Genomic DNA, 27781 nt, shown 5'->3' on the forward strand with positions numbered 1-27781 from the left:
AACCCTAAAACTCCCGGGCACTACTCTACATTCTGTTTGGAACAATTTATCACTACTTACCCTACATGACACATGGCGGCACCTAAATCCACAGAAACGTGATTACACATTTTTTTCTAATCCAAAAAAATCCTACTCCAGACTCGACTACATCATGGCTGACAACTTATCCCTATTAAATCTACGCCATTCTCGCATTATCCCTACTAGTCGGACAGACCATTCAGCTGTTAGTAGCTCCTTTTTCTGGCCCTCAATCCAAGTACGCCCCTTTTTATGGAGGCTTGATGAATTGCTGTTGTCATATCCTTTAATATCTTCAGAGATAGAGAAAGATCTCCAGGAATACTTTACTATCAACTCCTCTAGTGCATCTACCCCAATCATTACCTGGGAAGCACATAAATGTGTCATCAGAGGGATATTAATTAAACACAAAGCTATCAAAAACAAACAAACCAAACAGAAATATCTCACGCTCTCACAAGAAATAAACAAATTAGACTACTCCCACAAACGTCATCCCACTGACCTAGATATTCTAAATAAGTTAAATGCGGCTAGACTCCAACTTAATGACCTCCTAGACATTAAAGCTAAAAATACTGCTTTTCTTTTGCGCCAAAAAGACTTCATACAAGGGAACAAACCGGGCAGACTCCTGGCTAGAGCTCTTAAAAGTAAACAATCCTCTACCTATGTACAATCATTAACGGTTAATACATCCACGAAGTCTACAAACTCTAAAATAATAGCCAATGAGTTTCGTAATTATTATAATAAACTTTATAATTTGAGTCCTTCCCGTTCCATAGAGGAACACACTCAAAAATGTAAAAAATATTTAGACCAGCTCCAACTACCACAAGTCCACCCTGAACACGTCCAGCTCTTAAGCCAAGCTATCACTCCTCAGGAGTTAGACATTGCTATCCAGTCACTTAAGAATGGGAAAAGCCCTAGGCCGGATGGCTTCAGTAATCTTTATTACAAAATTTATAAACAAACCCTCTCTTCCCACCTTTTAAACCTCTTCAATTCCATGGGTCCAGAACACCCATTCCCACCAAGTATGCTGGAGACTCTTATTAGAGTCCTGCCCAAGCCGGGTAAACCAACAGATTCGCCACCAAAATTTTGATCTATATCTTTACTGAATGTAGACCTCAAGATCTATTCTAAGATCTTGACTAACCGACTGAATTTATCACTTCCTTATCTGATTCATAATGACCAAACAGGGTTTGTCCCGCATAGAGAAGCTAAGGACAACACAGTTAAAGCATTACACTTACTTCAAGACAGAATATTCCAACCCTTTTTATTTCTACAGATGCTGAAAAGGCATTTGATCGGTTGGATTGGACGCTTTTGACATGTATCCTACACAAATTTGGCCTACCAAAAGAATTTATATCTAAAATTACTGTTCTATATACTGTCCCCACGGCCAAAATCAAGGTCAATGGCCTCTTGTCAGACTGCTTCCCAATTCGGAATGGTACCCGTCAAGGTTGCTGTAACAATTATGTAACAATATGTACAAGTTATTGTAGGATTGGAATTGATAGAATAATTCCTATTCCTATTTCAGAATGACACTTTATATGTAGTGCAGGTTTCCTTTCCTGTAAAACATTTAATAAAGCGTATGTGTTAAGAACCACAACTGTAGAAATAAGTTACTCTTAGATAAAAATATATTGTGTGTGGTAGATGTCATACCACAACAAATGTTAAGAGAGAACAGTGTGAAGTTGGATATCTTCCTTAATTTAGGTATGCTTCTCAAAGTAATCTATAGCTGATGGGCGCAGCATACACAGCAGATTACTTAAAAGATAGACTTACCAATTCTAAGAATAATGAGGAACAAAATATAGTAAGCTTACTGTGTTTCAGTTGAAAGGAAAGTCAGGAATGGTTCAAAAATAAGTTGCACAAAAGTCCCAGAGTTCACACTACGGTATAAGGTAGTAATACGTTTTAAATAACATTAATAAGGTACCTTATGAGGAGTTAAATGCAGCAGACGAGCTAGCTTACAGGATTCACCCGGTCCGTAGTAAATAGAATGGCGTGTAACGTCACAGCACAAGGTTGCAGCAGGAAGTAGCAGGGAAACCCCTGAAGTGTACAAAGGATTTGTCTAGAACTGACAGCTGGAGATTGCTAACGAGGTCAGCAAGAGTGAGGCTCAGGTTACAGGCTCCAAGGAGGAAAATACCAAGCACTGTAACCGGAATGAGTTAAAATAGGGTAAGGCAAATGCCAGTCTTAAAGGCACAGTAAACGATAGTAAGTTGTTATATCCTGAAAGGAGAGACAATTATATGACAGAACGCCCCCAACAAGGATCGGCTCCGAAGACCAAGACCTGGGCCTATCCAGATTCCGTCTATGAAACTGGGCGACCAAGGTGCCGTGAGATTAGCCGCAGGCTCCCAGGAATCATCCTCAGAAGGATACCCCTTCCAATGAATAAGGTACTGCAGCTCACCTCTGTGTCGTCTTGAATCAAGAATGGAGTGGATCTCATATTCACAGTCAAGATCAGTTGGTGTCGAAAATTCAGTATCTACTATATTTCGGGTATGATGATAGGGTTTTAGCAAAGACACGTGGAAGGTTGGGTACACCTTCATAGTTGACGCCAATTGTAAGGTGACAGCATTGTCATTAACAATTGACTTGATGGAAAAAGGTCCAATAAACAGGGATCCCAGTTTACGGGATGGATAGTTCAGCTTCAAATTTTTGGTAGAGAGCCAAACTTTATCACCAACTGAGTAAGCAGGACCAGGTCTTCTTTTCTTATCATAATAAAGTCCCTGAAACACTTTTGCTTGATCTATATTTTCCTGGACAGATGAAAAGGTTTCCTGAATAGTGTTAACTAAATCATTCACCAATGGACAGATGCTTTCTTCTTTTGAGTCAATGTCGAATGATGGATTGTATCCATAATTTATATAAAATGGAGAATATTTTGTGGTAGAATGTTTAGCGTTATTATACGCGAATTCCGCGTAAGGTAAGTAGGTGGTCCAATCATCCTGTTTGGAATTAACATAACAGCGAAGGAATTGTTCTAACCACTGATTGCTACGCTCAGTCTGTCCATTAGTCTGAGGATGAAATGATGTGCTGAATCTGGTTTGGATATGCAATTTCTTACACAACTCAGTCCAGAATTTACTGGTGAATTGCGATCCTTGGTCAGATGTAAGACTTTGTGGTAAACCGTGTAATTTGATAACATTATGAAACAATAAGTCTGCGGTCTTTGCAGCCGATGGTAGATTGTTGGTTGGAATAAAGTGTACCATTTTACTGAATAAGTCTGACGACTAGAATGGTATTATTGTTAGTGGAGAGTGGTAGCTCAACAATGTAATCAAGAGCTATGTCTGTCCAGGGTCTAGTTGGTGTTGATAGAGATATTAACTTCCCATAAAGTTGGTTAGTAGTATGCTTCTTAGTGGTACAGATTTTGCAAAATTTGATATAATCTTGTATGTCTTGAGTAAGTTTGGGCCACCAGAAGTCTCTTTTTATTAAATCAATGGTTTTATTGACACCCGGATGTCCTGCCAAAGGATTGTCATGATAAGTTTGAACAATGGATTGTCTGAGAGTGGTTGGAACGTAGACCTTATCCTCATAACAGTAGAGGTCATCCCCCCGCTGATTGAGTTTCAGACTGGGTAATGTTTTATCCAACTGTTGCTGTTCGAATCTTATGGTGGATTCTTGGGTAAGACCAACGATTTGTTCCAAAGGAATGACTGTTTGTTTAAGGTGAGGAATAGAAGGTTTGTCATACATTCGTGATAGAGCTTTTCCGTTTTTTGAGGATGGTCTATAGGTAATTAGGAAGTTGAATCTATTAAAGTATAAGTTAAATCTGGCTTGTCTGGATGTAAGGGTTCTATTAGTTTTAAGGTATTGTAAATTTCGATGGTCTGTGTAGATTATGGGTATCGAAGTACCCTCCAACAGATGTCGCCAGTGTTCTAAAGAGGATTTTATGGCAAGCAATTCCTTCTCACTGATGGCATAATTAAGTTCCAAAGCTTTCATCACCCTGCAATAGAATGCCACTGGATGTAAGGGATCCTTTAATGACAATCTTTGTGATAACACTGAACCTATGGCAAAATCCAAGGTGTCAACCTCTAGAACATACTGCAGAGATGGGTTGGGAAATGTTAGGATAGGTGCTGTGGTGAATTGGAGCTAAAGGTTGTCAAAGACTTCTTGAGTTTCTTTAGTCCACTGAAACTTTTGATCAGATTTTGCGAGTTTAATAAGTGGTTTAGTTAGATGGGCAAAGTTCTTAATGAATTTTTCGATAAAAATTTGCGAAGCCCATAAATTTTTGCACTTGTTTTTTACTAGTAGGTATTGGCCATTGTTGAATGGTCTGGATTTTAGTAGTTTCTATGTTAATGCCATTGGGGGTGATCACGTAACCTAAAAATGTGATATTATTACTGTGAAAAACACACTTCAGGTTTTGCGTACAAGGGATTTTCCCTTAATCGTGTTAAAACCAATCTGACATGTTTGATATGTTCTGGCAGTGTATTTGAATATATCAATATATCATCGAGATATATCACTACAAAAATGTCTAGATAATCCTTAAAGATATCGTTAATCAGGAACTGGAAGGTTGCGGGAGCGTTACACAGGCCGAATGGCATCACAGTGTACTCGTATAGACCGTATCTTGTACGAAACACTGTGAGCCATTCGTCACCTTCCCGAACTCTGATAAAATTGTACGCCACTCTAAGATCTAATTTTGTAAAAAAACAAAGCCCCCTCAAGTCTCTCAATTATTCGGAAATTAAGGATAGAGGATACCTGTTCTTTTTTGTGCGTAAGTTAAGCTCCCTGTAATCTACGATAGGACGTATACTGTTGTCTTTGTTTTTGACAAAAAACATGTCAGCCTCTGCAGGTGATGTGGAGGGCCTAATGAATCCTTTGCGTAGATATTCATCTAAATATCCCCTTAAGTATTCTATTTCTGGTTTCGATAGGGGAAAAATGTGTCCACATGGAATATCTGCCCCAGGGAGCAGTTCAATGGGACAATCATACTTCCTGTGGGGGGGGTAGGTTTTCTGCCTCTTGTTTGCTAAAGACATCATGGAAGTCTGAATACTCTGGAGGTATTATAGCAGAATCAGTGAGTAATAGGTATTGATTAATAAAACATGTGGAGAGACAGTAATCTGAAGTAAATTGAACCTTACATGTCTTCCAGCATATTACCGGGTTATGTCATTTTAACCAGGAAAGTCCAAATATGATTGGATAAATAGGAGAGGGAACTACATCAAAAGTGATGTACTCAGTGTGATTTTCAGATGTGGTAACACAAAGTGGAATTGTTTGGTATTCATTTGGACCAGATGGTAATGGATTCCCATCAATGACACGAAGTGACACAGAAACTGATTTCTTTATTAGTGGAATTTTATTATTTTCAGTGTATGAGAAATCAATATAATTAGTGCTGGCACCTGAGTCAATGATAGCTCTGTTATGAAGTCGATTGTTCTCCCACTGTATGAGAATAGAGAGTGAGCATTGATTAGTATTCACGTTATGTAAATTTAAACAGTATCCATTATTGTTCTTCTTACCCTTTTTCAAGCGAGCTAGAATGTGGCAATCTTTGACAGTATGTTCACTCGATCCACAGTACATGCAGAGATTATTCTGTCTGCGACAGTTTCTCCTGGGGATTAAGTGGTCCTTTGATGACCCCAATCTCCATGGGTTCATGGGATGTAATTGAAGTAGACTAAGTGTTGTATACTGGTGTTCGTTTTACTACCTGATCCCCTAAATATCTCTCCTGTTTGGGTTCCCTTAAACGTCTGTCTAATGATATACTAAGATTTATTAGACTCTCTAGAGTAGCAGGGGGTTCTACTCGGGCCAACTCATCTTTTAGAGCTTCTGAAAGACCCAACCTAAATTGATTTTTTAAAGATAAATCATTCCACCCAGCATCCTTTGACCATTTTTTAAATTCAGCTATGTAATCCTCTACAGCTCTCTTTAGCTGTCTTAGAGATCTCATAGCATTCTCTGCTGTTTGCTGTTTAAAAGGATCATCATATAATTTTGACATAGCTGAAAAAAATGCATCCAAGGAGTACAGAATGGGGTCATTACTTTCAAAAAATGTATTTGCCCATTTGCTTGGCTCTCCCCTTAAATATGATATAGTTGTCAGAACTTTAGTATGATCTGAGGGATAAGTTCTGGGTTTTAGTGAAAAAATCAGATAACATGCATTTCTAAATTCTCTGAAATGCTTCCTATCACCTGAGAATGTATCTGGTGCTGAAAGAGTGGGTTCAGGGTTAATATCAACCTTCTGTTTGTCTGCAATTTCTTTAATATACTGTTTTAAAGTTATATTTTCTTGTTGCACAAAAGCTAAAGCTTGTGCCATTGACTCAACCTTATCTGTTAAACTTTGAACATGAGTAACCAAATCTACTGGGTTCATTTTTGGGCTTGGTATTATGTAACAATTATGTAACAATATGTACAAGTTATTGTAGGATTGGAATAAATACTGATAGAATAATTCCTATTCCAGAATGACACTTTATATGTAGTGCAGGTTACCTTTCCTGTAAAACATTTAATAAAGCGTATGTTTTAAGAACCACAACTGTAGAAATAAGTTACTCTTAGATAAAAATATATTGTGTGTGGTAGATATCATACTTCAACAAATGTTAAGAGAGAACAGTGTGAAGTTGGATATCTTCCATAATTTAGGTATGCTTCTCAAAGTAATCTATAGCTGATGGGTGCAGCATACACAGCAGATTACTTAAAAGATAGACTTACCAATTCTAAGAATGAGGAACAAAATATAGTAAGCTTACTGTGTTTCAGTTGAAAGGAAAGTCAGGAATGGTTCAGAAAAAAGTTGCACAAAAGTCCCAGAGTTCACACTACGGTATAAGGTAGTAATAAGTTTTAAATAACATTAATATGGTACCTTATGAGGAGTTAAATGCAGCAGACGAGCTAGCTTACAGGACTCACCCGATCCGTAGTAAATAGAATGGCGTGTGACGTCACAGCACAAGGTTGCAGCAGGAAGTAGCAGGGAAACCCCTGAAGTGTACAAAGGATCTGTCTAGGACTGACAGCTGGAGATTGCTAATGAGGTCAGCAAGAGTGAGGCTCAGGTTACAGGCTCCAAGGAGGAAAATTAGTTTAAATAGGGTAAGGCAAATGACAGTCTTAAAGGCACAGTAAACGATAGTAAGTTGTTATATCCTGAAAGGAGAGACAATTATATGCCAGTTGCCCTCTTTCCCCCTTGCTGTTTGTTCTCTCAATGGAAGTATTAGCTACTATTTTACGCACCTCAAAATTAGTGGAAGGCATTAAAACCAAAACTTCAGAGTACAAATTAGCCTTATTTGCAAACGACTTCCTAATGACACTCACAAATCCTGTAAGCTCTCTCAAAGCTGCCCACTCAATTCTCAAAGACTATGGAGATATGTCTAATTTTTCTATTAATTACGAGAAATCAATCATTCTCCCAGTTCACATCACTCAGGCAGATTTAATGACCCTCCAACGTATTGCCCCATTTACATTCAACACTCAATCCTTCAAATACTTAGGCATATACCTATCCCCAATTCAAGAGGAGTTAATCAGACTCTATTATGATTCACTAACCTCACACATACTTTCAAACACAGACTTGGTCCCCTAAATCTATATCCTGGCTGGGTAGAATAGGAGCAGCTAAAATGATATTACTCCCTAAGATTTTATATATTTTACAGACCGTACCCATTCCTCTCCCAAAATCTATGATCCCAAAACTCCTATCAATTATTAACGACTATATTTGGAAAACCAAACCACCAAGGATTGCTAAATCAACCCTATACAGAAACCCCACCCAGGGAGGCCTAGGGGTCCCCAATATACGCGAATATAGGAAAGCCATATTTCTTTCAAGAATTATAGACTGGTGTTTGTTTGAAGAGCATCATAATAAACAATGGGTTAAACTCGAACATGAACTCTCCGGTTATACACAATTGGGTTCAGTGTGTTGGACTGATAATTTGATGCAAAATCAAGTATCTTAATAACCCAATCATACATGAGACTTTTAATACCTGGATAGAAATAGTTAAAATGCATCCTAACTTGTCCACAATACCCTCCCCACTAACACCCATATTACAGAATGATAGCTTTCCACCAGGACTCGCTTTCATCCCCACAGGCACCAAGGACATTCACCTTTTGTTGCCGGCCTATATATTGACAGAAGGTGGTAATTTACTGCCTAGACATTCTATGGAATCCTTGGGCGACGGGTTTTTTAATAAGTGGTTTCGGTATCAACAACTCAGCCACTACTTCCAGTCACCACACAAACTCCGTCTTAACAGGCAACAAACACAATTCGAGATACTGTGTAGCTCTTCCTCTCCTAACCTTCATACAATATCTTGTACATATAAAATACTGACAACACCAAATGAAACTGATTTACCAACATTTACTAAAGCTTGGGATAGAGACTTACCGTTTTTAATCCCAAATACAGAATGGCGCTCAATTTTCACAGCTGTAAAAAAAATCGGCACATTCAGCTAAACTTAGAGACTAACACGAAATTACTAACCAGGTGGTATCTCACACCACAGAGACTCAAGCACCTCTTTCCTGGCTCCTCTAACCGCTGCTGGAGACAGTGTAGGGAAGAAGGCACGCTATTCCATATTTGGTGGGCCTGTCCTAAAATCTAAGCATTTTGGACATCTATTATACCATATATTCAGAACACCATTGGTACTCCACTGCCTCACGACCAGATTATATACTTGTTCCACAAATACCCCAAACTCCACTCACAACTACTCTATAGACTGCTGCAAATAATGATTAATAGTGCACATCAACTAATTCCAAGACTGTGGAAAAGGAATTCAATTCCTACCTTAGCTCAGTGGATACAAGAGATACAGTTCAAGCTAGAAAGATATCATTATCTTTTACTGAACAAATTAGACACTCATGCAGAGATAATGTTTCTGTTGGAATCCAGACCCACATAGGGCCTTATCATGACTGCTTTGTATACACTAACCCACTACATACAGGCTGCTCAAGACGACCCCCACTATTTGCCTAAGACGACACTGGGCCTCACGGGTTGCCACAGACTTTCACATTTCAGACTTAGATGTCACTATTATTCAATGTCAAATTGCATAGTTACTAGTTGTATTTGCGTAAATGAAGACACATGGTTACATGCATACTTCGACCAGGAATTAATAGGCACACATGGAAATGATAACTGTTCAATGTTTATTGTTATTAGTTTATTTTGTTATAAAAGGAAAGAAAAATTGTGAAGATGCAAGGCCCTCAATGTTGGGAACTTTATTTGTTCATCTTTCAGAAGAGCCCTACAGTCAACACCCTATTGAACTTTTTATGGACTCACTTATTTGAGCTATGTATGGACTATGTATCTCACATGGGGACTATGCCTTTATTCTTTATTTTGCAATTGATTATTGCCTTTTTCTTGACACGTATGTTTTAAACTGAAATAAACAATTTTTCTTTATAAAAAAAAAAACATGGGAGGAATCAGAGGAGAACCCCTTTCTAATTATCAAATTTGACTAATCCCTGGAGTCACAGATCTTAACATTTTATTATTTTATTTCTGGTTCCTAAATTTCTGCATTATCTATTCACAGATCAATCCCAAACACTACATGCAGCATATCAGCCTCTCTGACCTATCAGTGTCACTCTTCCAGTGTTGCCTCTGCAAAACACACACAAAAGCTAGACACTTCCTCTGGGTGAATCTGTGGGGTAAAGGTGTTTTCAGTGGTCATAGCAGATTAAAACTGCAAAAAGTCACAGACCTTCTCTGAACTCTCTAGCACTGAATGAGTGAGCAGGGCTTAATGCGGCCGCGGCGGTGATAAGGGCGGGAGTGCAGGTCACTTTATGTTGCTTGATGACGTCACTAACTCCGGAATCAATTTTGGGCTTAACTGCATCGATGCGGCATCGTTCAAGGCCGCATCGCAATGCATCGGCTTACCGATTATTTTCAACACCTCTAATATTCATTTTACGCTATAAATAAGTTGAGGCCAAAACTAAATGTATGTTTGTGATTACTTTTTATTAAATGTATGCATTTACATTTTTTTATTTTTACATTAATTTATTTACTGTCCCCTGACCAGACATATCAGGTCATCTATAAACCGATGATATATTTGTATGTGTAGGGCAAAAGGATTTTTGTCTCCAAAGATATGGTTAATCTTCCACCAACCCATAACTAAATTAGCATAGGAGGGGGCAAATTTTGCCCCCCATAGCTGTGCCACAGATCTGGAGATAATTCTCCTCAAATTTAAAATAATTATGGGTTAGTAGAAAATAGGTGACATCTAACAAATAATTAACAAATTCAGTGCTGTAAAATCTTCCAAAAAGTATTCTATTGCCTTCATACCTACGTTATCTGGTATGAAGAAATAGAGAGATACCACATCTACTGTAAGCCATCCAATTTTTTTTTGTCAATTTTTTGTAGCAAGTGCTTAGTGTAACTCTGTAATCTTAATACCAATGGTTGCAAGATGCTGTCTACCCATTCTGATAGGGATTCACACAATGACCCTATACCAGACACTATTAGTCTACCCTTTACTTCCACAATGGACTTGTGTACTTTTTTAATGTATGAAAAATAGGAATGATGGGTTGCTGAACAAATATATCATTAAAAGTACCTTAATCAATGTGACCACTGTACAGTCCATCATCCAACAATGATCTAAGTTGAGAATGAAACGTGTTGGTGGGATTATTCAATAAAATAACAATCTTCAGTGTTATTTATTTGTCTAAGTGTTTCACTAATATATGAGCTTTAATCCCATACCACTACACTCCTCCTTTGTCCGCAGATTTTATAACCAAATTAACATTGGATTTAACAGGACATAGAAGAGTAAGAACATAAATTTCAAAATATATAATGCAGCCAAAGCTTACATGCAAAACAGTTTCTGTTTTAACCCCATTAACTCCTTTAATTCAGGCATACTTTTTTGGAACAAGCCCCCCCCCCTGGATAAAGCAGTGCACAGTATAATGCTGAAGCTTTCACAAAACATGTAACATTATCCCCATAGACACAAACAAACAATAGCAGCACCTGCTGTCCCTACTCAGCCCCCTTACTTGCATAAGTAATTATCCTCACGTGCACAATGTTACTTGACACCGATAAGGGGGATGGAGAAGGCTACACATTGAAACACTAAAGTGTAAGTAATTTTGCAGATTTTTGGATATTGTATTAAAATACTTATAAGCTTTTTTTCCACACAGTTTTACCTCAGTTGACCCTTTTATATTATGCACATAACTCAAAATGTTTTATGGCACTTTAAAAGACTATAGAGCTAGTTGTTCCTCATTTGAAAGATTGGAGTGAAGTTTCTTATGTTGTAATGATAAGTTCACAAGGTCTGCTTCAATTCTCTTTTGGAAATTCACCAAGATATTCCTTCTACAGGGTAGAACACAAATCTGGATTTGAAACCAGTGTGTGAATTTATCAAAGCTTGCTCATTCTTACTCTCCAATCCTAATTCAACCAAACTATTTACATCTCCGAATTCTGAAAAAATCAAACCAAATATCTTCATACCTTGGATCATTGGATAATATACCTGTCTGTGTCACTTGAGGGTTTATCTCTTGTTCAGAAACTTAAATGGACACTGAACCCAAATTGTGTCTTTTGTGATTCAAATAGAGCATGCAATTTTAAGCAACTTTCTAATTTACTATTTTCAAATTTTCTTCGTTCTCTCGCTATCTTTATTCGAAAAAGAAGGCATCTAATCTATTTTTTTTGTTCAGACACTGGACAGCACTTGTTTATTTGTGGGTAAATGTATCCACCAATCAGCAAGAACCAGGCTGTTCACCAAAAATGGGCCGGCATATAAACTTATATTCTTGCATTTCAAATAAAGATACCAAGAGAATTAAGAAAATTTGATAATAGGAGTAAATTAGAAAGTTGCTTACAATTGCATGCTCTATCTGAATCACGGAAGAAATAAATTTGGGTTCAGTGTCCCTTTAATATTTCTTCAATGTTAGCTGTCTAATCAATCTATTTACGTCCACTATCATGACAGTATCTATCACCACCACAACCCTGCCTTTGTCCACAGGTTTGATAGTGGACAACTTATCCCAATCAATTTTTTAATTCAATAACAAATTATGCTTAAGTGATTTATTATCAAACCCATCACAAAGTGATCTACATTCAGACTCCACCACGCACAAACGTATTCATTGCACGATCATCAACCCATGGATTAAATTAACTATGTAAAGACAAAACAATAAAGTCCCTATACAATCTTCCTTGGGACCCTAACTAAGATTTTTTTAGAGAACCAGCAAAATTAATCTTAATTTTGAAATGATGAAAAAAGTTAAATAAAAGCTGGAGATCATCATGGGGTTGAACAGGGCAATATGACAATACTTGATTAAACACAGCGAGTTCATTATGTGTAAGCGCTTTACTTGTGATGACAAATTGATAACATTAATTAAATTCAATAGCTTTTCTTCCTTTGCAATTGTTGTTACAGCTTTTTTCTCCAGGGCTTTCTTACCTCTTCCTCTCCTTGAGCACCGCTCCGCCGTTAGTGAATTCCTCCCCAGAACAATCACCAGACTGAGTCACTGGATGAACTGGAGGACCCACCATCACTGCCTTCTCTCGCTACTCTTTTGTTTATTCCTGCAGCATCTTCAGTCCTACACAAGGGATACACCCGATAAACATTGCCTCTGGCATAATCCAGTTCGTCTCTCCGGAACTTGCATTACTTCCACTCCTCCACTACTTTCTGGAAGCTAGAGATTCCATCTTTAGTATGATCAAGGAGTTTCTTAATCTCTTCTGCGAAGTTCTTTTTTTTAGCAAATTCAATGTTGAAGATCATAATGTCTAAGGAACATTTATTGAGAAGTCGCTGATACTTCTCACAGAACTTGCTGTTTTCAACAAACAGTGTGGTGCCTAGAGTGCATACCCTGAGTATGCATTTAGTTTGGTAATACTCGCCCAGCGTGGATGAATGCAACTGTATATTGGTTTGTCTCCACATTAGTTTCTCTAGTTGCTTACTGTGTTCCTCTTTAACCATAACAGTCAAGAACTAGACTTGTACAGCAGCATAAATTTGATTAGTTTTTAAGAATATTCATTTGCTGCACGTTTTGGTATTGCTTTCAGTCTTAAACAAAACAAATATTGAATATTCTGTAACATTTACATTTGCTTTCGTTAAAATTAATGTAAATGTTTTGTTGCAGCAGGTGAAAAAAGTCACCTGTAATTTTACACTTACCTACAGCGCTGGGGGAAATGGACGAATACAGAACTTTTCTCTAAATGTGCGTGTGCATTCGATTGAATATTTGTTTTGTGAAAACGAAATGGATATCCATATTTTAGTGACAAGTATGCATTTGTAACTAAAGGATTGCACATGTCTATGGAAAACTGATGCGAGCCACACCTTAATACGGGCTGCATCTTCCTCCGATTGTGAGAATGTACCCATGCAGGAGTAAAGTTGATAGTTGTAAAGCTACATGCTCTACTTTAACATTTTTTTTTTTTATTTTTTTTTTATGGCCCTTTACAATGCTGCAGTCCATTTAAAATACTATAACTGTAAATACTCCAAAAGATACTTTCACATCATTACAGCCAGACAGTTGTTATATTAGGACCGTCAAAAGAGATAGCCAAAACTGACATAATTAAAATGCTGCTGAAATCTAAAATTTCTGGACTGTTTCTGAAGTTTCATATTCACAGAGAAGAATGACATATTTCTACTTGGCTTCCTTTCATTTACAGAAAAAGGGTGGAAACCTATGGCACTATTGCCCAAAACAGTGCTCACAACAGATTTGCTGGCACTGTCACTAGGAAACTTTACCACATACTATTAGGTGTCTTAGGCTGCAATAGTAATAAATATATTTTAATCCATGCCATATAGCTACAATAAAGCTTTCATTATTTACACACACACACACACACACATATATATATATATATATATATATATATATATATATATATATATATACATATATATATATATATACTGTATATATATATATATATATATATATATATTATGAATTGAAATAAACAACTAGTTTAATGTTTGTTTAAAGTATATTTCAGTTAAAACACAAGTCAAATGTTTCCTCGCCATAGCACAATCACGAGAAGACACTCGAGTCGCAAGTGTGTCACGCAGCTTTTAAAGATCACGGTAAAGCCCTATACAAAATGTAGACACAACTGCACAAACAAAACAACCTGTACATCATGCTTACATTTTTAAATTGAGGTTAAAAACTAATAAAGAGCTGAATAATTCCGCTCAAAATAAATAAAACAAGAGACCTCCTGTATATCTTCACCAGTGACCACACATTAGCCTCAAACTGATAATTATACCTGTCCTTTTCTCGTTAACCACGTGACGTCGCTCCGATGCGCTCTTATTTATAGCCTTTTTTATCGCTTGATGTGGGCGGGGCCTCTCTCACTTATGATGATGTTCTTCACAGCTAGTAAAGAAAGAGTAAACCTGCCGTTCACTATTGGATGCCAATTGATAACGCTAGCAATAATCCGCCACACTGATTGGTTGACTAAGGTCATTAATGATCTTGTGGGGAAGTCGCTCAATGAAGGGCGTTTGACAGCTACACGAGTATTTATTGACAGTGAGGTTATTATCTGGAAAACGTGGGAGAAACATCCAAACGTTTATCACTTATTGCCTACCTTATTTCATCACTGGTGAAAACGGAACGTAAATTGATGGTCTCATTCTGCGAGGTATGTTATGGGAGATGTGTATGTTCATTTATTTATAATAAGGATCTGCTGCGTATGTCATTCAGACATTGGCAGGCCATGCATTATTCTGTTAATTTGGTTACACGCACAATAGGCTACCCATTTTAAAATATATGCTTGGGGCAGGTGCATCGTGCCCATGAAGGGAGGACACCATTGCATCATTGGGACACACGTATCTGATTCGTGCTCACTAACAAAAGTGGAATCATCCAGTCAGCTTTTAGGTGGTCTAGTAGCAGAGCGGTGAGGTCTGCAGTCTGTTGGAAGAAGTGTAAGTTGGGTGGTTAGGAACATCATTCTCACTTCTGCTCAAGGAGGGACAGGACAGTCAGTTTTTTTTAAAGGGGGCATTTTTCTATTTATTACAGATCAACAAATGTCACTCACTATTTAGGCTACTTTTAAAGGAAAACTAAACGTTCGCACACACAGCTCTAGTGGTATTCCACATATCTACTCTGTTCTTTTTGTTTTCACTTTAGGATGAAGGACGGCGATTTGTTTTATCTGTTTATAATGCACAAATTATAGATACATATATCTAAAGTGCTATCTTGCTCCATCTACTGTCCTCATTGAAAATAGCAGTAACTTACCATAGTTAGGGCTAGATCTCATGCTGGTCACTGCTTGGACCTACAGCTGGTACACAACTGTTGCTCGAGGGAATGGATTTCAAGCTATCATATCTGATTTGCTATAGTTCACAAGCTCTTATAGAAATCATAGGATGGTATAGTAGTGTAGAGTTGCTACAGCGCTGTGTGCTAAAATATATCCCCTATTAGAATTAACCCCTGCCTCTAAATATCTCTCTCCTTAAAATTAACCTGTTGATAAATATAAGCTGGAACAAATGAAAACTTGCCCGGAGGTCCAAAATAAATTAAAACTTAGCTTTTATTGCAAATATCTTAAACAAATAAAATTCAAGAAGGAACCAAAGATGGCATAGGTTCCTGAGTCAGCTTACAGGCTGATGTGTTTCGGCTAAGCTCTGTATTCATAGCTAAATATATGCTCTCTTAAAAATAACAACTGCACCTTATTCACCCCCTATAATTTAACCCTTATTGCAAAATATATTCCCCACCTATAAATAAACTACCCCTTATTTTTTTTACCCCCACATGGCTTTCCAGCTCCTTTGTAAAGTATGTCAAGTTGGGGGCCTCAGTGTAAGTAACAGCTTCACCTCATTCAAACACTGTCATTTTTTCTATAATGAGATACACCTAGCTTCTGCTGTGATCACATGAAGCACATGTTCTGTATGTACATTAGTTGATCACACCTGCACCTTTATTGTTGTCCTACATTCTGATTTTCATAGGAAAGGCCTGCAGTACAATGAGCTGTCAGATGAGCCTGCATTACAGTGCACTTATAAAAGGGTGTGCAATGCTATGCTTTTAGACTGCAATGGGAAATGTAATAAGCTTTGTTATTAGAGGAGTCATGCTGTGCAAGACTGGCTAACAAACTGCTTTTATCATTCATGTTCATAAACCTCTGTACCCACCATTCTTTAGCATCTGGTCTCATATCAGATTCCATACAGCACTCAGTCCTTGGCCTCTAATTACTCAGTCTATCTACAAACTGTAGCGCTGCGCCACAGCCTTACTTTTGTTCAGTTAAGGTGGATTAGCAAAGATTAGTAACATTAAGCCAAATACGTAAAAGAGACCCACGTTTTGAAACTATCTATCATTCCTGTCTATATAGACAGTTGAATATAGGGTTGGAAATTTAAACTAGTTTGCTAGCCCTGGACTAGTAAGATATTGCCTTGGACAAGTTAGAAATTAAACTTTTCCCGACATTTAACATTGAATGGGAGTGCTTACAGTAGACAGCACCATTCATTGTGTTGTGATTTGCAAACAACCATGTGATGCTTTTTTTTTTTACAATTTATTAATGCAATTAGTCTGTTAGTTGTTTTTTTTAACTCAGGTGGAAAATTACGTTAGAGTGTATGAGAGAGGCGGGAGTGGTTTCTAACTGACTGCACTCTGAGAAAGATAAGGAAACCATATCTATCAGGTTTTTTTTCTTTGTCAGTTATGATGAAGGCAGCTGCTACAGTTTCTTCTCTCTACATCTGTTTCTGTTCACCATTCAGGAAGCTTGATCTGCATTTTGTCATTAAAATGGATGATATGTAATAAAATAGATTTATTCCTTTGCAATATTAAATGAAGTTGGTTAGTACAGTGGTTTAAAAGCATAATTTCCTTACTCTATTGGATGACATTTTGTATTTCAAGAAGAGGCATTTGTACATTTTTCTATGAGCATGTCTAAAACTTTTCCTTGTCTTTAAATGGACAGTAAACACATTGAGTTTTTTTTATCTATAAAATGTTTAGCTTTGCATAAAACAACTTTGCAATAATATACTTAAAAGGGATACTGAACCTATTTTTTCTTCTTTCATGATTCAGATAGAACATGCCATTTTAAGCTACTTTTTAATTTACTGCTATTATCAATTTTTCTTCGTTCTATTGGTATCTTCATTTAAAAACACAGGAATGTAATTTTATTAGCCTGCCCATCTTTGGTTCAGCACCTGGGTAGCGCTTGCTGATTAATAGCTAACCAATCAGCAATCGCTACCCAGGGTGCTGAACCAAAACTAGACTGGCTCCAAAACTTACATTCCTGCTTATTCAAATAAAGATACCAAGAGAACAAAGAAAAATTCATAATAGGAATAAATTAAAAAGTTGTTTAAAATTGCATGCTCTATCTGAATCATGAAAGAAAAACGATTGGGTTCAGCATCCCTTTAATTGTTGTTTTTTGCTCCCTTTTCATATAATTTAGCTGTGAAAATGATGTGCTTTTTAATTCTCAGAACTGGATATGTACACTGCAAACTTCACAGGCTAACCTTGCTACATATTGTCCGTAATTAGCTTTAACTGATAACAACTGCAGAACATTTCACTTTATACTAACTAAATGACTGTGGCAGACTCAAGCACAGATTGGCTCCTCCAAATAAGGCAAGTAGTGCAATGGAGTTGACTATAAAAAAAACAATAGTAACAAACCAAATGTTAATTTGTTTAATTTGTTTTTTATTCTTGGCTGATATGTTCTTCTATAGCAAGACAAAAGAATGTCTTGTGATTTCAAGATGTTCATGGTGCCTTTAAGCAGTAATCCTCTTTTTTGTATATTGGAAATATAATGTTACTATGTTCACTGCAGAGACAAAACTGATAACACTGGATTAAAATTCTATGCTTCAATTTGTTTTATTTCTAGCGATAGTACAAATCTATGTGTTTAACCCCCACTGCGGGTCCCGAGCAGAAATTGCTGCTGAACCAATCAGCAGCAATTGTTGCGAAACCCAGCAGTGCCACTATAACTGCTGATTGGTTCAGCAGTATTTTTCTGCTCGTGACCAGCAGTAGTTATTAAATGGGTTAAACACACGGGTGCAGTGTTGCTAGTCATAAAATTACCTGCTCTAACAAGTTAGAGCATGCATTTTTTTCGACTATAATGGCTCTTTAAAGGGACATGAAGCCCCCATAAAATAATGATTGAGATAGATTATACATTTTTAAACAACTTTCCAATTTACTTCTGTTATCAATTTTGCTTCACTCTCTTGGTATCTTTTATTGAAGAAGCAGCAATGCACTCCTGAGAGCTACCTGACCACATTTGTAAGTCAATGAAAATGGACGTACAAGTTCATACACCAATCAGCAGCTAGCTCCAAGCTCATTAGCCTATCTAGATATGCCTTTTATAACAAAGGATACCAAGAGAATGAAGCAAATTAAATAAAGTTGTTTAAAATTGTGTGATCTATCTGAATCATTAAATAAACATTTTTTTGTTTCATGTCCCTTTAAGCCTTATATTCTCCTTTTAGTCTCTCAGTTATGTGTTCAAGTTGAGTTGCAGCATCAATAGTAATCAAATTACATGCTCTAACGAATTAGAGCTAACAGAGTTAAATGGTACCCAGATATTGAAGCACTTGAAAGTAATGCAGAATAGTTTTACAAATATCACATGAATATCTCTATGTATTAAAGGGAAGATATTTACCTTTTGTTACATTGTAAAGGAGCATGTATCTGGAATGTGCAGGCAGAGTCATGTTATTTCCCTTTTCAGTTTAAAGGGACAGTCTATTAAAAAATGTTTATTGTTTAAAAAGATAAATAATCCCTTTATTACCCATTCCCTCTCTGTGATTACCTTGTATCTAAGAATCTTCTGACTGCCCCCTTATGACATGACTTTTTATTTGTTATCTATTGACTTGCATTTTAGCCAATTAGTGTAGTTTCATGCACAACTCCACAGGAGTGAGCACAATGTTACCTATATGGCTAACATGAATTAGCATTATCTTGTTGTGAAAAACTAATTAAAAAAGCATGTAATAAAGGGCTGTCTGTAGTTGCTTAGAAACAGGAAGACATTTAGAGGTTTAAATATTATAAAGTATATTAATATATCAATGTTGGTTGTGCAAAGCTGGGGAATGAGTATTAAAGGCGTTATCTATCTTTTTTTTTTTTAGTTTTCAAAACAAGCTTTATTAGCGAAATAATATAACAAAGGAGGCAAACATATAAGCATGTGTAACACAAAACAGTATTCAATCGTTATGCAATATTTGCCGTAATATAGTTATTCAGAAATATTTCGCGATATACTAGATATTCCAATATACTCTAACAGTCTAGTTATTGACATCAGGTAAAAAAGGTACAAAACCATCTCTTACCGACTACACTTAAAACTCTTCTCATAGGCTGTTTATACCTCAAGAGCCATCACAACAGATGATTCTCTGTTCATACAGTAGAATATGCGTAATGAAAAATATAGGTCCACGAGAACAGATTGATATTAATAATCTCATTTCCACAGCTTTCTTTTACACAGCGCTGTGGGACAAGTTGTTCTCGGCGAGTTTAATCTCTAACAGATAGAAAAAAGAGTTTAGAATCAGATAGATTAGCTAGCCTTCCGAAGAAGGGGGAGAAGAAAAATAGGGGAGAGAAGGGAGAGTAAGGGGATAGAAAGCGGAAGAGAAAAAAAAAAAAAAAGGGGGGGGATTGGTGTATAAGTTAAGCAATGTAAGATGTGGTCTCCCTTTTCAAGTTCAGTTACAATGAATCTCTACAGAAAAGGTTAGATTCCTCGTCCTTCCCAGGTTAGCAACATCATTTCATGTGTGCCCAGTTTCCCTATTTTGAGGTAATGGTATCTCTCAAGTCTCAACAAGTCAGTTACTTTATTCTTCCATTCTTGTATATTGGGGGTGTTCTGCTTTTTCCAATATAAGGGAATTAGGCTTTTTGCGCCGTTTAGCATCAATAGGAGGAGTAGATATTTATCCTCTCCAACTATTTTGGGCAACTGGTGATATAATAAATAGCAGGGGTTGGGAGATATTATAATGTTAAGAACCCTACTCATTTCAGCTAGTATATCATTCCAGTAAGGTCGTATCAGTGGACAGGTCCACCAGATATGTAAGAGGGTTCCCTCTTCCCCGCATTCCCGCTAGAATGTGGGTATATATGCTTCAGTCTGTGGGGGGTCAGGTACCACCTACTTAGCAATTTGTATTGTGTTTCTTGTATTTTGGCTGAAACCGAGGTCCGTCTCGTTCGGTCAAAAAATTTTCCCCAGTCCCTGCGGTCTATCTCTAGATCTAATTCGTCTTGCCAGGACCGTGTAAAGGATGGAAGGAAGTGGCCGTCTCCCTGCAATAATAACCTGTAAAGTTGGGAGATCAGATGAGTCGGGTGTTGGGTCATCGTACATAGAGTTTCAAAGTGAGTCTTACGTCTTGTCAGATTATGCTTGTCTTTGTGTGTATCAAAGTAGTGTCTAATCTGAGCTAATCTGAACCGTGAAGCGAATATACCATTATCCCATGTCTTTAAGTCTTCCTGGGGTTTCAACCTGTCCTGTTGGAGTATATTATATATGGCCGAGTCAGCAAGGTCATAGGTCTCCTTTGAGGAGGAGAGACCTGACAAGAAAATCAAGTCAGGATTCTCTCTGATCAGAGTAACAGGTGATATAAAAGTAGATATGTGAGAGGTCTTCTTAAGCAATTTGTCCCAGTTCATTAGTACACTGTCCATAAGTGGATAGAGTTTAATCTCAGAGGGTCTGTGAGCGGGGGAAATCCATGCCAGGGCGCCCAAGTTACCTCTGCTTAAAATAGCATTGTCCACGTGTACCCAAGCCTTTTGGTTTGAGTTTTGGCACCATTCTACCAATCTCTGGAGGGATATTGCTCTTTGGTATGTCAACAAATCAGGCACTCCCAATCCGCCTCCACTCCTAGGCAGGAAAATCGCTCTCCTACTGATTCTAGGTTTAAGATCTCTCCAAATATATGACTCCATGGCCGATTGAATTTGGTGTAGGATGTGGGAGGCTGTGGATGATGGGATAGTCTGCATGATGTAGAGCACTCTTGGCATCACATTCATTTTGACCACTCCTATGCGGCCGAGCCAGGAGATGGTTTTATTTCTCCAATTGGACAGATCCCTACAGATCTCATTTTTGATATTCTTATAGTTCAGAGACACCATCTCTTTAATACTGGGCATCAAGAATACACCCAAGTATTTCAGTTTATCTTTTGCAATTCTCAATGGGCAGCCTTTTTTTCAGTCTATCAAACTCCGGCTCCGGGATGGAAATGTTCATGATCTCCGACTTTGAGGGATTTAAGAGAAAGTTTGATACGCCGCCAAAGAGTGTGAATTCTTCAATAGCCATTGTGAGGGATCGGCCTGCATCTGATATCAGCAAGAGGACATCATCAGCGTACATGGCAAGTTTATGTGCCATGCCCCCTATATTTATTCCTTTAATCTCAGGGTTCGCTCTAATTCTGGTCGCTAGTATTTCAATAGTCAGGGCGAACAGAAGGGGAGACAGGGGACACCCCTGTCTAGTCCCGTTGTGAATATCGAAGGGATTTGAAAGAGTTCCATTCACCCTCACCCTAGCGTTGGGTGTTGAGTATAGTGACATTATCCAATTTGTGAGTTTAGGCCCAAAACCGAATTTTCCCAGTATGAGTTGCATAAATGTCCAGCTGACCCGATCAAACGCTTTTTCAGCATCAGTCGAGATCAGGGCCAGCGGGGCTGAATTATTATGTGCGAATGTCATCAACTGAAGGACTTTCAAAGTATTATCCCTCGCCTCACGTCCCGGTATAAAGACCACCTGGTCGGGAGATGTCTATTGAGGCGGTTGGCAAGTACCTTCGCAAATATCTTAACGTCTGCGTTAAGCAGCGAGATAGGGCGATAATTCTCTGGGCTAGTTTCTGGTTTGCCTGGTTTAGGGATCACAGCAATGTTGGCCTCAAGCATTGTGCTAGGTAAGGATGGGTCTTCTGATAGTTGATTAAAGAGATTTAACATATTCGGCGTAAGTATGTTGCCAAACATTTTGTAATACTTGGCTCCGAAGCCATCAGGGCCTGGGCTCTTGCCCGATGTTATGTCCCTGAGAGCTTGTTTAAGTTCCATAGGAGTGATCGGGGAATCCAAGGCCTCAGAGTCTTGATTCGAGAGCTTAGGGGTATCAACACTAGCAAGGTACTCTAATATCTTGTGTGTCTCTTGCTCCTGACTAGGAGGGTGGCCGTCCATTCTATTCGCATTCTGGATATTATAAAGGGTTTCATAATAGGATCGAAAGATCTCAGCGATGGATCTCCCATCCTCCCTAATCTTCCCATCTGGATGCATCATACTATATACATATTGTTTCTTTTTTTTCCGGGCAACCGCCCTGGCCAGCAGTCTGCCTGCTTTGTTCCCCTGTTCGAAGAATTTGAAGGGCTGCTTTCTGATAATCCTCTTGTAGGAACTGCAAGAGTTTTGTTCTCGCCTGTATCAGACTCTTATCAAGCGCTACATCAGTTGGCGCAGCCTTGTGTGAGCGTTCTGCGGTTTCAACTTCAGAAAGAAGTTTCTGATATGTCATTCGTCTACTCTTAACAATCCTGGCTTTCTGCTTCAGAAAAAGACCTCGGATTGTACACTTATGGGCTTCCCATATCGTGGTCGACGGTGTCTTCGTTCTTTCATGTATCTGAAAGTATTCCGTCAGGGCCCTCTCTATTTCTAGCTTAAAGACTGGGTCATCCAACAAGGTGTCATCCATTCTCCAAATGTATGGCGTGATGGGCGTGTCCGACCACATAATTGAACACGTGACTGGGGCGTGATCTGACCACGTGATAGGAAGTATATTGCTCGATGTAGCCATGGTAAGACCAGTAGCGTCTGTAAACCAATAATCAATTCTCGAGTATTTTTTATGGGGATGGGAGAAGAATGTAAAGTTCTTAGATGTGGGGTGGTGTGATCGCCAGATGTCATGTAATGCTGCTTCTTTGAGTGAGGCTGCTATACGTTTAAGGGTCTTATGAGAGATACTGTCTGATGTGTCAAGGTTAGGATTCAGTGGTGCATTCAAATCTCCCCCCAGGAATACTATGCCAGTCTGTAGTTCGAGTATTTTATGGATAACCTTTTGAATAAAGGTCTGCTGGGATTGGTTGGGACAGTAGACGTTAACTAAAGTTATGGGTCTAGCATATAATAGTCCTGTCAATAGCAGATATCTACCTTCTGGGTCTCTATGTGCTTGTGTAAGTTGGAATGGTGTGTCTTTGCTAAAAAGTATGCCTACTCCATATCTTTTATGCGAAGAAAGCGGTAGGATACTGTTGACTATATCAGCGGGGCTCATGACCGGTAGCAAAGTGTGTCTCTTGTAGGTAGATAACGTGTCCACCTTGTCTGTATATGTCTCGCAAGACCATAGATCGTTTGGTTGGGCTGTTGAAGCCCTTTACATTTACTGAAAGTAGCTCTATCTTTCGGGGACAGGTTTCTCTGTGTGAGGATCATGTCAGTGGCAATGGGAGTGAAGGGAGAGGAGGAGGAAAAAAAAAAAAAAAAGGAAGAAAGATAGGCGAAGTTGAATGCGGGATAAGGTTAAGAAAAGAAAGGAAGGAAGCAGGCGACCGAAGTCGTCAAGCAGTGTGGAAAAGTAATTACAAACCTATGCAATGAACAATTCAATCAAACAATAGATCAACAGTATAACTTACACAGGCCTGTATCGGGTGGGTAAACAGTTAAGACAAACTATATAAAACAAATGCAGGGGTAGTGTTCCCTGCTATTCTACACTATTCATAAAACTTTTGTAATACTTTAAATAGAAACGAGTGCAGGAGTGCGTTGCATTATTGCAACTTACTTTTTATCAGATCAAAGGAATTAAAGAACTCTAATATCAAACATTTTTCAAAAAAGTTACTAACTAGCCGCATAGTGTTATGCGTCCTTTGTAACAGTATAAGTTGAGACCTGAGAACACCGTGTGGGAACACAGTCTAATTTCGCTCCCTACTACTATTGCTCAAGTGAATCATCACATCTCCATGACTCCCACCGCTCTAAGGGTGTGTCCCATATCCAAACCGGGTGCCCATTTTAGTTTGGTTCGGTCAGTGGGACATGTGATATTTATTAAGCCCCCAACAGGGGGGATTGCAGTCGGGCTCAGTGAAGCCACAACTCAGGGGCGATATAGGAATACAGCAGTTTATGGAGTGTCATATAGGACATTTACTACAATCTTAAGTTTTCCAATATTTGTATACCTGTGTCATTCTCAGCTATAATATATGCAGCAGAAGTGGGATAGGTATAAAGTAATCTAAGTCATCTTGGGGTTAAATCTCTTTTAGGCTCTCAATAAAAATGGGCAATCTCGGTATAATATTTGGGAGACTCGTGATGTATATACTGATCACTCAATAGGTTAACATCTGAAAAGACCTGTTATGAGTTAAAACTGTAAGGTTATAGCAAGTACGGCATAAGACCACATATTGCATTGTGAAGGCCTCTAGTTTGTTTGATCAACTCTTTGTCAACATCTATGTAACATCTTCAGATCTCATGTAATTATCTAGCTTATCTTATACATGCATATAGGTATCTTGGTATCAGTAGTACATATGTTAGTAGTAAACCTCTTTTTGGGCACAGACAATGTATCCCTGATTAAATCACTGTAAAACTATACATAAAATCAGCATACGGTGTCCACAATTTTGAAAAAGGTTAACTTATCTGAGTCATCACTCTATTGTTCATTCAGCAGATTTAAGTCTGACAGTTCATTGTTAGAACTGGGCAACCCAAAGCGGCTAGGAAGGTGTGCAGTAGAGGGTGTCTGCTGGTCATTCTAGATGGCGTATCTCGTTAGGTTCCTCCTGAGCCCGACCCTCTGACGCTGCAGGGGCCCCAGAGGGAAGTCTGATGTTGAGACCTAGGGCCCGGCTGAAGGCAGGCAAGTCAGCAGGGGTCCTGAGGATGTGTGTGGTGTTATTTTTGGAGACAATGAGGCTTGTAGGGAAGCCCCATCTGTAGGGAATTTTGTTGGCTTTTAATGTGGATGTGACAAATCTGAGTTCTCTCCTTTTCTGGAGGGTAGTTGGGCACAAGTCAGAGTAGACCTGCAATTCCACACCTCTGAATTCAATCTGTTGTTTGTTTCTGGCCAAACGTAGAATATCCTCCTTCTCTTTGAATGACAAAAGTTTTAAAATGATGTCTCTAGGAGGGGCCCTTCCTGGGGGTTTAGGGCGTAGCGCCCTGTGTGCTCTTTCTATTTGAATGTCAGGGCAAAAATCCTCGTTTTTGAGGTATTTTACAAAATCCTGGATATATGCCTGTATAGCAGCAGGTTCCACTGATTCAGGCACTCCTCGCAATCTGAGGTTATTCCTCCTGCTGCGGTTTTCGAGGTGTTCGATTCTTTCCATTAAACTGTGTACAGTGGTTTCTTGGGCCTGTAGGAAGCTGGTCTGGTGTTGTAAATCAGAGCTAAGTGCCTCTTGTTTTTCCTCTATCTGTGTTACTCTTTGATCCACTGCTGAGATGTCACTTTTTAATTCCTGGAACATAGACTTGAAATCTCTCATCGCCTCTTTTATGTCCTCCTTAGAGGAGAGGAGCTTAAGATCGTCTATGGTGACACAGGTCTGGTGAGTGGACATCGTGTCTGTATTATGAGCCTGAGCCGCTGCAGTTTTCTGGTTAGTGTCTGACTTTGCTACTGTAGGATCACTAGTTATTAAGTAATTTTCCAGGGTGGTGGGCTGAGTGCTTTTAGGAGGCCTAGTATTTCTTTTACTGGACATTACATGTATTAGAATGGGCAGTTTTGTGTAAATGGGGTCTGCAGGCAAATTATTCCTTTATTCTCTTATCCCTCACCAGTATAGGACACTGATATGAGGTATCAAACAGCTGTGAGTGCAGGTTGTCCCAAGTGTAGCTATATTTGTTCCCCATGAGACACTGGGCTGTGTTACTGAGGCCAGGAATGTTTATTACAGTGATCGGAACTGAGTTATTTCACTAGGCCACCCTTGTGATGTTTATAAATTGTGCTGCCCATATATGTATGTCGGTTAATGCTTATTTATGTGTCGAGTGGATTAATAGTAGAGGGCCTGCTTGTGGCCCGTGTCACCACCCCTAGTGCCCCAAAACAATTCAGGCCAGTGTCCTGCGTCACTCGGCAGCTTGTGTTATCTGCCCGGTGTGAGGATCTGTATGCTGTGTTCCCCCGCCACGTGGTGTTACCTCTGTTGTGAACTCAGGCTGCCGGGTGTCACTCCGTACCTTTTCTGGGGATGGTCACACTCTCAGCACTGGTCCCAGGGATCAATTCACCTGCTGCGGCGGTCCGAATCTTCAATCCGCTTTGGATCGTCTATGTGACAGCTGGTATTTGCAGATCCGTGTGGTAGGCCCCACCGCGGTCAGACAGGAAGGTCCGTGTTGAAGCAGGAGCGCTTCGTTGCTGATTATGCGATCTCCGTGTCTTGTTTCTTGAGGTTAGTGGCAGGCAGTTCAGGGTCAACACCCCCGCATAGAACTTATGCGATCCTGACAGATGAATTTACTTGAGCACGGCGCTCTCCCAGTGGATGCGGTCTGTTGATAAGGCCTCCAATTCACGGCTCCTCTCTGCCACCGCTCTGCTATGTTATCTGGTCTCAGAACTTGCGTATAGTTAGAGAGTTGTGTTTAGAGCAAAGTGATAAATCATTTATAAATTAGTTTATGGCATGTGTGCACTTGTTTTAAATGTAGTTATAGCAGGGACTACAGAGCTTGTTTAGAAAGCAGCCATATCGGTTCGTGGCTAGGCTCCGCCCCCGGCGTTATCTATCTTTTTAACCAATAACAATTTTGGTGTTGACTGTCCCTTTAAGGAAGTTTACAGTTAAATCTAACGAGATTTCAGTGAAATCTCATGAGATCACAGCAAAGCAATGCATAACCTCAGCACTGCTGATTGGCTATTGTTTTTTTGTTTGTTTTTTAACTTGCATCTGGACAGTATAACTGTTTACAGAGCACTTACTCTTGTGGGTTGACATTTTGAGGTAAAATATCTTCCTTTCTTACATAGAGATGTTCAGGTGATATATTTACTTTTCAGCTTTTTACAGTTATGCTGCACAACTTTCAAGTGATTTAGCACATGGTTAATATGTCATTTTGAATCTGGCCCTGGCTACAGAGTCTTATCCTAGAATTACGGAAAGACAAGGTCTATGCTATAAAGGTTGTCATGAATGCAGGCTGTAAC

The 27781-nt window shown here is 38.7% G+C and overlaps 1 protein-coding gene across 1 annotated transcript in view; it reads left to right on the forward strand.

Moving 5' to 3' along the window:
* The first annotated feature begins 14784 nt into the window (after positions 1 to 14784).
* SLCO4A1 (solute carrier organic anion transporter family member 4A1) overlaps positions 14785 to 27781 on the forward strand; it is a 402251-nt gene continuing 389254 nt past the window's right edge. Inside the window, exon 1 of the mRNA XM_053716065.1 lies at positions 14785 to 15034. The gene's annotated coding sequence lies outside the window, so the exon portion shown is untranslated. The remainder of the gene's footprint in view (positions 15035 to 27781) is intronic.

Source organism: Bombina bombina, chromosome 1 (genome assembly GCF_027579735.1).
Source record: "Bombina bombina isolate aBomBom1 chromosome 1, aBomBom1.pri, whole genome shotgun sequence".
Classification (NCBI taxonomy): Eukaryota; Metazoa; Chordata; class Amphibia; order Anura; family Bombinatoridae; genus Bombina; species Bombina bombina.